The 9,678-nt window shown below is 38.6% G+C and overlaps 1 non-coding gene across 1 annotated transcript; it reads left to right on the top strand.

Annotated features, from left to right (window-relative positions):
* Positions 1-361: 361 nt before the first annotated feature.
* LOC130971929 (small nucleolar RNA R71) lies at positions 362-469 on the top strand. Its single transcript, XR_009083130.1, has one exon. It is a non-coding gene; the product is annotated as a small nucleolar RNA R71 (small nucleolar RNA).
* The last annotated feature ends 9,209 nt before the right edge of the window (positions 470-9,678 follow it).

The raw sequence follows: 9,678 nt of genomic DNA, 5'->3' as shown, positions 1-9,678 counted from the left end.
GGTTATCAGGATCATAAGCTTCTTCTTCAGATGAAGCATCCTTAGTACTGCCTGGTGCATTTTGCATTCCAGACAGACTTTGAGAAATCAAATTGACTTGCTGAGTCAATATTTTGTTCTGAGCCAATATGGCATTCAGAGTATCAATCTCAAGAACTCCTTTATTCTGATTTGTCCCATTGTTCACAGGATTCCTTTCAGAAGTGTACATGAATTGGTTATTTGCAACCATTTCAATTAGTTCTTGAGCTTCTGTAGGCGTCTTCTTCAGATGAAGAGATCCTCCAGTAGAGCTAACCAAAGACATCTTGGATAGTTCAGACAGACCATCATAGAAAATACCTATGATGCTCCATTCAGAAAGCATATCAGAGGGACACTTTCTGATCAATTGTTTGTATCTTTCCCAAGCTTCATAGAGGGATTCTCCTTCCTTCTGTCTGAAGGTTTGGACTTCCACTCTAAGCTTACTCAATTTTTGAGGTGGAAAGAACTTTGCCAAGAAGGCATTGACTAGCTTTTCCCAAGAGTTCAGGCTTTCTTTAGGTTGTGAGTCCAACCATATCCTAGCTTTGTCTCTTACAGCAAAAGGGAATAGCATAAGTCTGTAGACCTCAGGGTCAACCCCATTAGTCTTGACAGTGTCACAGATTTGCAAGAACTCAGCTAAAAACTGATGAGGATCTTCCAATGGAAGTCCATGGAACTTGCAATTCTGTTGCATTAGAGAAACTAATTGAGGCTTAAGCTCAAATTTGTTTGCTCCAATGGCAGGGATAGAGATGCTTCTCCCATAGAAGTCGGGAGTAGGTGCAGTAAAGTCACCCAGCACCTTCCTTGCATTGTTGGCATTGTTGTTGTTTTCGGCTGCCATGGGTTCTTCCTGTTTGAAGATTTCTGTTAGGTCCTCTACAGAGAGTTGTGCCTTAGCTTCTCTTAGCTTTCGCTTCAAGGTCCTTTCAGATTCAGGGTCAGTCTCAACAAGAATGCTTTTGTCTTTGCTCCTGCACATACGAAAGAGAAGAGAACAAGAAAATATGGAATCCTCTATGTCACAGTATAGAGATTCCTTGAGGTGTCAGAGGAAAAGAAAAATAGAAGGAAGAAGTAGAAGAATTCGAACTTATCAAGAGAGATGGAGTTCGAATTGTTCATTGAGGAATAGTGTTAGTCCATAAATAGAAGGATGTGAGAAGAGGGGAAGAAATTTTTGAAAATTAAGTAAAAGATTTTAAGAACATTTTGAAAAATACTAATTGGTTTTCGAAAACTAAGAGTGGAAAAGAAATCAAGTGATTTTTGAAAAAGATTTTGAAATTAGAAATCAAAAAGATATGATTGAAAACTATTTTAAAAAAAGATGTGATTAAAAAAATATGATTGAAAAGTTATGGTTTTAAAAAGATATGATTGAAAAGATATGATTTGAAAAACAATTTAAAAAGATTTGATTTTAAAAATTAATGACTTGGCTAACAAGAAAAGATATGATTCAAACATTAAACCTTTCTCAACAGAAAAGGCAACATACTTGAAATGTTGAATCAAATCATTAATTGTTAGCAAGTGTCTTTGAAAATGGAAAGAAATTGATTTTGAAAAAGATTTGATTGAAAAGATATGATTTGAAAAAGATTTGATTTTGAAAAATTTTGAAAACTTAAAAAAATTTGAATTAAAAACAGAATCTTCCCTCTTGTGCCATCCTGGCGTTAAACGCCCAGAATGGTGCACATTCTGGCGTTTAACGCCCAAAGCACTACCCTTTTGGGCGTTAAACGCCCAGCCAGGCACCCTGGTGATGCCAAGGCATCTTAGGCTAGTTTCACTAGCATTTTTCTGTTAGTTTTAGTTGTTTTATGCATTTTCTTGAGCTTAAAGTAACCAAGAATGGTTAAATGAACAACAAAGTAATGAATCATCCAAGCAGTATAATTTTGATGCAAATTCCATGAGTTTTAGTGATATTACTTGAATGCTATGAATGGAAGATTTCTCATGAAATTTTGCAAGACTTTGATGCAATTGTTTGGATGATTTCAGGGAAGAAGAGGCTAGGCAAAGAAGCAACAAAATCAATAAAGGAAGCTTGAAGATCACATGTGCCAAGCCATATAATGCTGAAACTGGCGTTTAACCTCCAGTTTAACCTTAAACTGGAAGTTAAACGCCAGAATAAGAAATGCACCAAAGCTGAAAAGTGGCGTTTAACCTTCAGTTTAAGGTTAAACTGAAGGTTAAACGCCAGAATCATGAAAGCTGAGAAAAGAGGAAACTGGCGTTTAACCTCCAGTTTAACCTTAAACTGAAGGTTAAACGCCAGAATGAGAATGGCACCAAGGGAGCATTTCCACGTTTAACCTCCAGTTTAACCTTAAACTGGAGGTTAAACGTGTTCGAACCACATTATGCACCAGGAAGCCATTTCCACGTTTAAGCTCCAGTTTGACCTCAAACTGGAGCTTAAACGTGTTCGACCACAAATTGCCTCCAGGGTTGCCTTCTCATTTTCCACGTTTAACCTCCAGTTTAACCTTAAACTGGAGGTTAAACGTGTTCGACCCATTCACACTCCTGGGCTACTTTCTTCATTCCCACGTTTAACCTCCAGTTTAACCTTAAACTGGAGGTTAAACGTGTTCGACTCAAATTGCCTCCAGGGTTGCTTTCTTCAATTCCACGTTTAAGCTTTAGTTTAACCTTAAACTAAAGCTTAAACGTGTTCGACCATACCACAACCCATAGTTGCTTTCTTCCATTTCCACGTTTAAGTTTCAGTTTAACCTTAAACTGAAACTTAAACTTCAACTTAAACGCCACTTTTTGGAAGGGTTTCTGGGCCAATATATTGAAGTTTAAGTTAGCTTTTGAGCACAAAGTTCAACTTAAACGTATTATGGTATGAAACCCAATTGAATATCATGGTTTATGGGATTGGGCCTGAAGAATTGATGAGTCTGGAACTTCAAATTGTTGAGTCTTGTGTCATTACTTGTTTATCACTAAGTTTGCTCAATGAATGTTACAGAATGGGATCACAGCCTCATCAGGATTATGGACCATAAACCCAAAGCAAAAGGAAATCAAGGAAAAGCCTCAAAGCCCAAGAAACACAACAGAAGCTCAATTTAGAAAGTGTATAAATAGGATAGAATTGAAGTTAGTTGACACTTTTGACACTTTGGAACTTTTGATCATTTGGCTATTTTTCATACTTTGTAATTGAATTCAGAGCTATGATTCACTAAACCCCCTTCATTGGGTTAGGGAGCTCTATTGTAATTCAATGAATCAATAATAGTTTTTATCTTCTTCTTCAATCTTTTCTCTTGAATTTTGTTAGAAAACTTCTCGATCTAATTCCATTGGGTAGTTGTCTTGGGAAAGAAACTACCCATAATTGGAATCCTTCGGAACCTTGGGAAAGGAATGATGGATTCATGCTAGAAAAGCTTTCTCACAGTGAATTGGATTGGGATTTGGATGGATATTGTGACATGTAATCCTACCAAATTGTGGTTCATGAAACTGTGTGGTATAATCAGTGATCGAGCATCATCTCTTCTTATGAACATTTAAATCAAGGGATTGGGAATTTGTTTGTTTTTAGAGAGAATTGGTGAGCCAAGGAATTGGGATCCAATCATATAAGATTGCCAAGCAAGATTCAATGAATGCATTGGTTGAGGAAGAGATGAAAATGTTTTGATTCGGAGATTTCAATATCTCCTGACCCCAATGAACCCCTCTTTCTGATCTACACTTTCTATTTACATTCTGCAAATTTCAATTCATGCAATCACCCCAATTCCCTTTTAATTTCAGCAATTTACTTCCTCGCACCTTAATTCTCGAAATTTAAGTTTATGCAAATTTCAATTCCTTGCAATTTACGTTTCCTGCCACATTTACTTTATGCAAATTCACATCCAAAAGTTGATTCCGCTCAACTAAACAAACTTCTAATTCGAATTGCTCATTCAACCAATCCTTGTGGGATTCGACCTCACTCTATTGTGAGTTTTTACTTGACGATAACCGGTGCACTTGCCGGAAGGAATTTTGCCGTTCGTGCAATTTCCTAAATCGTAGCATAACAAGTTTATGCAACATCACCTGGCTGGCGTTTAAACGCCAGTTTGCCTTCCTCACTGGGCGTTTTGAACGCCTAGCTTTTTCTGTATAATTCCTCTGCTATATGTTCTGAATCTTCAATTCTCTGTATTATTGACTTGAAAAGACACAAATAAAAAAATTTTTTGGAATTTTAATAATGAGGAATAATCAAAATGCAACTAAAATCAAATAACAATGCATGCAAGACACCAAACTTAGCAGTTTGTATACTACTGACACTAACAAAATGAGAATGCATATGACAAACAACAAAAATACTCAAGACAAGAGAATTTAAAGATCAGAGCAAGGAAATCATCAAGAACATCTTGAAGATCACTTAAGACACATGAATGAATGCAAGAAGAACAGAAACATGCAATTGACACCAAACTTAACATGAGACACTAGACACAGCATACAATATTTTTGGTTTTTATGATTTTGTAATTTTTTTGGTTTTTTTCGAAAATTAAGTGGAAAAGAAAATAAAGGTATCAAAATTCTTAATGAGAATTCCAGGAATCATGCAATGTTAGTCTAAAGCTTCAGTCTAAAGAAATTAGACATGGCTAGCCAAGCTTCAGCAGGACATTACATTCAAGAGCTAAATTGATGAGAATCAATCAGCTTTGGTGATGAAAAGAGCATCACCTTGAAACACTAGAATTCATTCTTAAGAACTCTGAAGAAAAAAAAATACCTAATCTAAGCAACAAGATGAACCGTCAGTTGTCCAAACTCGAACAATCCCTGGCAACGGCGCCAAAAACTTGGTGCACGAAATTGTGATCATCAATGGCGCCATCAACATGGTACGCTCAATTGCAATCTCAACTCTTTATCACAACTTCGCACAACTAACCAGCAAGTGCACTGGGTCGTCCAAGTAATAAACCTTACGCGAGTAAGTGTCGATCCCACGGAGATTGTTGGTATGAAGCAAGCTATGGTCACCTTGTAAATCTTAGTCAGGCAGATTCAAATGGTTATGGATGATATATGAATAACGCATAGAATAAAGATAGAGATACTTATGTAATTCATTGGTGAGAATTTCAGATAAGCGAATGGAGATGCTTTGTCCCTTCCGTCTATCTGCTTTCCTACTGTCTTCATCCAATCCTTCTTACTCCTTTCCATGGCAAGCTGTATGTTGGGCATCACCGTTGTCAGTGGCTACAGTCCCGTCCTCTCAGTGAAAATGTTCAACGCACCCTGTCACGGCACGGCTAATCATCTGTCGGTTCTCAATCAGGTTGGAATAGAATCCATTGATTCTTTTGTGTCTGTCACTAACGCCCAGCCTTCAGGAGTTTGAAGCTCGTCACAGTCATTAAATCATTGAATCCTACTCAGAATACCACAGACAAGGTTTAGACCTTCCGGATTCTCTTGAATGCCGCCATCAATTCTAGCTTATACCACGAAGATTCCGATTAAAGAATCCAAGAGACAAACATTCAAGCCTTGTTTGCTTGTAGAACGGGAGTGGTTGTCAGGCACGCATTCATAAGTGAGAATGATGATGAGCGTCACGTAATCATCACATTCATCAAGTTCTTGAGTGCGACTGAATATCTTGGAATAAGAACAAGCTGAATTGAATAGAAGAACAATAGTAATTGCATTAATACTTGAGGTACAGCAGAGCTCCACACCTTAATCTATGGTGTGTAGAAACTCCACCGTTGAAAATACATAAGAACAAGGTCTAGGCATGGCCGTGAGGCCAGCCCCCAAAACGTGATCAAAAGATTCAAAGATCTAAAGATCTGATCTAAAAACTAGATGTCCAAAGATGAAAATACAATAGTAAAAGGTCCTATTTGTAGTGAACTAGTAGCCTAGGGTTTACAGAAATGAGTAAATGACATAAAAATCCACTTCCGGGCCCACTTGGTGTGTGCTTGGGCTGAGCATTGAAGCATTTTCGTGTAGAGACTTCTCTTGGAGTTAAACGCCAGCTTTTGTGCCAGTTTGGGCGTTTAACTCCCATTCTTGTGCCAATTTCGGCGTTTAATGCCAGGCAGTTTTGAGCTGATTTGGAACGCCAGTTTGGGCCATCAAATCTCGGGCAAAGTATGGACTATTATATATTGCTGGGAAGCCCAGGATGTCTTCTTTCCAACGCCATTGAGATCGCGCCAATTGGGCTTCTATAGCTCCATAAAATCCACTTCCAGTGCAGGGAGGTCAGAATCCAACAGCATATGCAGTCCTTTTTAGTCTCTGAATCAGATTTTTGCTCAAGTCCCTCAATTTCAGCCAGAAAATACCTGAAATCACAGAAAAACACACAAACTCATAGTAAAATCCAGAAAAGTGAATTTTAACTAAAAACTAATAAAAATATACTAAAAACTAACTAAAACATACTAAAAACATACTAAAAACAATGCCAAAAAGCGTATAAATTATCCGCTCATCAGTAAGTTCACTTGCAATAATAACGGGAAACTTCTGCTCATCTCCAAGATAAGCATATTTGAGATGTGGAGGGAGGGGTTTCAATTCTAACTTCTGTTCATGGGCAGGCTCTGGAGTATCTGGAGCTTGTGAAAATGATGAAGTGCCCACAGTGTCAGTTAAGAGGGTCGCCACACTTGGACCTTGTCCAGTGTGCCTCTCTTCTAACTCTTCCTTGTGAACTTCAGCTACACTTTCATCTATGACATCACACTGGAAGATAGAGCGATCTTCTTGAGGGTTATTAATAACTCCATTCAGATTAAAGATCACAATGCAGCCATCTATTTCAAAGGAGTATGTTCCTGAAAAAGCATCCAATTTGAATTTTGACGTCTTCAGGAATGGTCTTCCAAGTAGGATTGATGATGGCTTATCTGAATCATGATGGGGCATCTCCAAAATATAAAAATCAGTGGAAAATGTAAGCCCTTTAATATTCACTAGAACATCTTCAGCAACTCCAGCCACTGTAATAATGCTTTTATCTGCTAACACAAAACGAGCTGCCGACCTTTTTAAGGGAGGGAGCCTCAAAATATCATATATAGACAAAGGCATTATACTGACACATGCTCCTAAATCACACATGCAATCATAAATTACTACACCACCAATAGTACAGCTAACTATACAAGGACCTGGATCACTACATTTTTCAGGTAGTCCTCCCATTAAAGCAGATATAGAACTACCTAAAGGAATAGTTTCTAATTCATTAATTTTGTCTTTATGGATACATAAATCTTTTAGAAACTTAGCATATTTAGGTACTTGCTGAATAACATTAAAAAGAGGAACAGTTACCTCGACCTTTTTTAATATTTCTACCATTTTAGGATCGGGTTCCAGCTGCTTCTTGGGCTTCCTTACAAGTTGTGGAAATGGAATAGGAGTAGTGTTGTCTGTAGTGTCTGTGCCTTTTGGTGCTTCCTCTTGTGGTTGAGCTATTTCGTCTTCAGCTATGTCCTGTATGCCCTCTTCTTCTTTATCATCTTCTATTTCTACCACCTCTTCAGCTGAGGCGTGTTCTGGTGAGCTTGGCTCCTCTTGGTTCCTCTGCTGCAGTGTGGTTCTGGACCTCAGGGTGATGGCATTAATGCCTCCCTTTGGATTGGGTAATGGTTGAGAGGGGATTCCAGTGGAACTTGAAGGTTGGTTAGTGGAATTTTGTAAAGCTATGATCTGTGAGACAAGAGCTTGCAAAGTAGAAGTCAGACCATTCAAACTGGCATTAATACTATTCATGATATTGTTTTCCATGGCCTACTGTCTTCGCTCAAAAGATTGTAGTAACTCTTCATTATGAGATGAAGAAGAATGATTAAATTGAAAGGTCTGCTGTTGATTATTCTCTGGTCCTTGGTTTTGTCTCAGGTGAGGTGCTATGTAAGGTTGATTTTGCTGCCTGTTGTTGTTATTATTCCACCTCTGATTTCCCTGATTATCTCTGCCTCCTCTGTTATTGTTGTCCCTCCAATTCTGGTTATAATTGTCCTGCTATCCATGGTTATTGCTTCCACCTTGATTGTACCCTTGGTTGGGTGATGACATGTCATCATATACCCATTTTCTATGCTTTTTCATACAAGAAATTGATGATTTGTGCTTAAATATTGAATGCTTTTTGTACTTAAATGATATATTTTCTTGATATTTTAATTTTATAAATCTTGTAGGAAATAAGAAGAAAAAGAAGCAAAGAAGCACAAAAAAAGGAGAAAAAAAGAGCTTTGGGGTACACTTTGAAGTTGGGGTACACTTTGGAGCCTTAGGCCACGCTTTTAAAAGCGTGGCCCATGACCAAATCAAGGAAGGAAGCAGCCAGCACGCACACTGCTCTGCCCTTGCCAAGGGCAGGGCAGAATCGTGATGCACATTGAGGATTGGAAGCAAGAATTTCGCTAAGGTAAAATCTGGGCGCTCACAGCATGACCATGCCTCCTTCAAAGGGCTATAACTTGAGCTACAAACGTCCAATTGATGTGCTTCCAGTTGCGTTGGAAAGCTGACATTCAGAGCTTTCCAACGATATATAGCAATCCATATTTGGCGAACAATTGAGGTAGGAACGAGAGGCATCTTTAAGGGCCAAAAATAAGCAAAAATAAACCAAGGAAAAGAAGTAGCGTGTGCATCCACCAAGTATCGAACGCGGAGCTTCATTTTTTGGAAACATTGCCCTGCCCTCCGCAAGGGCAGGGCAGCATTTTGTGGTGCACACAGGCGCACCATTCTGGCGCACCAAGGCATCCTTCGGCAGCACCAGCAGCACGCACAAGCACCAAACTGGCGCACCAGATTTTTCTGCCCTGCCCTCCACAAGGGCAGGGCAGCATCTTCACACACCAAGCCCGCATCACGCACGCACCAAGGGCGCAAGCAACATTTTCTGCCCTGCCCTCCACAAGGGCAGGGCAGCCTCCTGGGAGTGTCATGGGCCAAATTCAATCAAAATTCAATTCAAATTCCCTTTGAACTCAAATCTTCACCAATTGAACCAAGGCCATCCAAGACCCATTTCCCTCAAATCCAAAGCAAGCAAAGCCCACTCAACATGACTCAAAGGCACATGGATCAATTAGATTAGGATTTTTATTTTGTTTTAATTTCATTTTCATTTTCACTTTGTAAAGCCTATATAAAGGCATCAATTAGAGCTCGATTAAAAAGGAGAAAGGAGGCGAGACCCACTAGGGAATATTAGGATTTGAGAGCTCTCTCTTAGTTTTTATTGCTGTTTTGGAATTTTGGATTGGGAAGGAAGGAATTCTGTTTCATTCCTGATTTGAGATTCATCTTGTTCTCTTCCTGCATAACTCAATTTTCATTTGCTGTTTTAAATCTTCTTCTTCTGCAATCTGTTCTTTTAAATTTTCTGCAACTTCTCTCTTGTTGGATCAAGGAAGGGAGTGAGATCTAGACTTGTTCTCTAGTCTCATTGATTCCCTGAGATCTTCAACATTCTTTTAAATTGCTGCAAATTAAGCACTGCTTTTCTGTTTAGAATTCTTCAAGCAATTTCCATTTTCTGTTTAGATCTGTTGCATGATTTTGCACCTTTTACTTCTCTGTTTGATTGCTATTTACACT

This window comes from Arachis stenosperma, chromosome 3 (genome assembly GCF_014773155.1).
Source record: "Arachis stenosperma cultivar V10309 chromosome 3, arast.V10309.gnm1.PFL2, whole genome shotgun sequence".
Classification (NCBI taxonomy): Eukaryota; Viridiplantae; Streptophyta; class Magnoliopsida; order Fabales; family Fabaceae; genus Arachis; species Arachis stenosperma.
The sequence above is the reverse complement of the archived record's forward strand: the minus strand, read 5'-3'. Positions and strand labels throughout refer to the sequence as shown.